The following is a 3,493-nucleotide window of genomic DNA, read 5'->3' on the forward strand; positions in this document are numbered from 1 at the left end:
AACAAGTTTCGAAACCGTAGCATACAATGAATAACATAATACTATTGGATCTACGCACCTTGAAACAACACTTACGGCAGTGGACTCACACACTTTTGTAACAGTGTTTATGAAAAATGTAGCTAGTTTTGGAAACGTACTATTTTTTTAATATCATAGTATTACTGGAAGTAATCAGATTTGATCCACTACAATTATATAGTCAAAGCTGTCAAAGAAGGTATTTTAGTGAAACATGGATCTAATTAGTTATGGAAACGCATGTCGAATGTATGGAAAAGAGAATTATTATGCAGTTATTTTGGACACATTTTTTTCAGACACAAAAATGTTTGAATACGATTTTGCTGAAAATATTGAATATTTTCAAGACAAGAGTCGTTTAAAAGCGATAACTTATCGGGACAAAAGACCACGTCAAGATGTATTGGAAGTATTAATTTTTAATATATTCCAGACGATGTAAATTCACATTCACAGTTGTACAAAAAATTGTTGTTTGTATTTCGTGTATGAAATTAGTTATTTTCATGGCACATTCGAGATAATTTTTGGCCTTGACCTGCAGTCTTGGCCAAAAATTAACACTTTCATGTGCCATTAAAAAAACATTTACCTTACTACCACAAAAATCTTAGAAATGTATGAAAAACAATATACACAATACAAGCAATGGGCTGAAGACAACAAGGTGAGTAATTCTTCATAGGATGTTTTACTGGCATTTTTTCACTCCAAAGAAAATCATTAAAAGCTTTGATTAACTTTCCACTCGAAAAGTTGTTATTAAAAAAATATTGACTCCATAGATTTGTTTTCTCAATAAATTTCAAGTAAATGATTATTTTTTGGTTCCATATTTTCAAGTTGTGTCCTATCAGAATAATTTAATATTGAAAATGTTTCGATTCCTTGCTCATGGTAAGTATTGCTTTTAGACTGTAATGAAAATGAGGTATACAGTCTACTTCAGAGTTCTTTTCCTATGATATGAATTTTCTGTCACCATCATCATTATTCGTTTTAACCAATTTTACGTATCTATTAAATAAACGATCTGAGCGAATCCTCAACGTAAAACTCTTCATTTTGGTTTCTTTAATCCTAGCTTTATGAAAATCCTAATCTAATTTTCTCTTTGAGAATGTAGGTACCACATTAAGAAATATACTAGCTAGAACCACAACTTATTATTTCCATCTTTTCCTTGTATCAATTTTACATTATACAATAATACATTCCTAACGAAATGGAAGCGGTAGTTGATGAATTGTTTATAATGGATGATTTAGATTTTTTGCCAGGCCAAAATGTATTGAAAAAATGGGCGTTTTGAATTTTCACAAAAAAAATTTGGCAACATTATGCAGTTTCATTCGTATATTAGAATCATTAAAAACAATTTGAGTTGGAACATGGTCTGTATTTGTCTAACACCCGAAAAAGTGAATGTTTGGGTAGAGCATCAAATTAGAAAGTGTATTCATACTATAATTCCGATTATTCCGACAGTGAATATTATCGTCTCCAGGGAAATGCTACAAAACATTATGAATATAAATTTGAATTGGAAAAAAGTAAAAGTTTTTTACTTACAGCGTCATAGAGGTTGAAAAGCATTGTTAAAAAAAACACCTGACAGAACATATTAAAATATGTGTACCTATAGGAAGATGATTTATTGTACACAAGTCAAGAGACATAAATATGACAAATGAAGTTATTACGGTAAAATAATTTAATTTTACATCAATAAATTCGTTAAATTTCTCAATAAAACTTTTCTATTTTAAATGTGATAGTGATGTTTGACATATGAGATTCAACAGGTTATACCACAGAATACAGAATTCTGACCATGAGGTTGCATAAAACAACAGAATGACACTTAACATTTGATATTTGAAAACTATTTATGTACTTGCTGAATACAATTGCTAGTTCTCATCTTAAAAAAATTTGCCAAACGTAATTGTATATTATAATTTTGCTATGCTAACTAAAAATGATTTTATATAATGTAATATCTGTTATATGAGTAAAAAACTAATCAAATACAGTGTATTGTATGATTTTCACTATAAAAGGGTTTTACAAAAACAGCGACACGTGTTTCGCTATACAATAGAAAAAATTAATAATTTTCCCCTGATCTACTACTACTTATAAATTTGGATACTATTTATCAGACAACACAATTCATTTGATTGGCATCCAGAATAAAATGCATGCTAGAAAACAACTACCTCCCTGGATAATACCACGATGGACATTGAATTATACCCGACAGACATTCATGCAAGATGCCTCACAGGGAAGTCTTTCAAATGCTTTTTGTTCATCCTGAAGCAGGATCACGCTGGAATAAATCAAGTAGGTATATCCCCCACTGACTGGTTTCAAGGTATTACATTCGAGTTCCGGGCAGTGTACCTCGCACTCAACGGACTTCGTTGCGGCCTGACTGTATTTATGAAACCTTCATCTAAGAGAAAAATGTGTCAACTAGTAACAGGTACATCCCACAGAAATCAAAAGAAGTCTTGAATAATGTAACGTAAACGAATAATGCAATGTAATGCGTATGAGAAAATATTTTAAAATGACATTTGGAAATATTTATCTCTTTCAACATACCTACACAGTAGGTTCTAGTAAATGCCTACCAAGAAACAACTAATACTGACTATTCTCTGTGAGGTATCTATCAAAAATGTCTGTCGGATATAATTCAATGTTCAGCTTGATATTAGCCGGGGAAGTAGGTATTTACCAGAACCTATGTTGGGATAGACCACGTTGGTTATTTGAACCAGCCACCAGTACAAGCGAATGGTAACATTGAAGCAAAAGTGAAGGGAAAACAAAAAAGATTCAAATCACTGATAATATATAAATGGAAATGTTTTTCATATTTACAAGTACAGCTATCTCAGTTAAAGTATTTTAATACACTGGTTTAATGAGTAATCTTTTAAACTGTCAAGTCATTATGAAGAGTTGACATTTCCAGTAGTAAAACAAGTACTATTTGATTCTGATTTGAATATGTTTGGCATTTCAATTATAAAAACTAGATGTCGCTACTACGTGGTACTCGTGAAAAGTAGAATAAGGTAGAATATTAGAAGCATGAAATTTTAAGAGTCAGTCAGCATTAGTCAGGGAAGCTATGGATTATACTGTAGACGACCCCTCCCGATATAGAAGGCCCCGACACTCTGTCAAATGAGGCCCCTATATAAAGATGAACAACTTTTTCATCCAACCCAGCCAGGCAGGGGTACACCGTGAAGGGCGGTACTAATGTCTGAGGACACTCATGCCGCCATACCATCAACACCCACATCAGTTATGACCCGTTTGTCCTGGCAAACATCAGTCCAAAGGGTAAGGGAGCCAGGCTCCAACCTGTCTGAAATCAAGATGACCTTCCACCAAGAGTCAGTCAGAAGCTGGGATTATCAAACGCAGAAAGAGAAAGAAAAAAACA

General features: G+C 32.6%; 1 protein-coding gene across 1 annotated transcript in view; it reads right to left on the bottom strand.

Annotated features, from left to right (window-relative positions):
* Nucleotides 1–1,824, bottom strand: part of nAChRa3 (nicotinic acetylcholine receptor alpha 3 subunit) — a 173,062-nt gene extending 171,238 nt beyond the window's left edge. The window contains exon 1 of the mRNA XM_074178019.1: nt 1,597–1,824. The gene's annotated coding sequence lies outside the window, so the exon portion shown is untranslated. The remainder of the gene's footprint in view (nt 1–1,596) is intronic.
* Nucleotides 1,825–3,493: the final 1,669 nt, after the last annotated feature.

Source organism: Leptinotarsa decemlineata, unplaced genomic scaffold, assembly GCF_025532065.1.
Source record: "Leptinotarsa decemlineata unplaced genomic scaffold, Ldec_3_MD MMD2_tig00003335_RagTag_RagTag, whole genome shotgun sequence".
Lineage (NCBI taxonomy): Eukaryota > Metazoa > Arthropoda > Insecta > Coleoptera > Chrysomelidae > Leptinotarsa > Leptinotarsa decemlineata.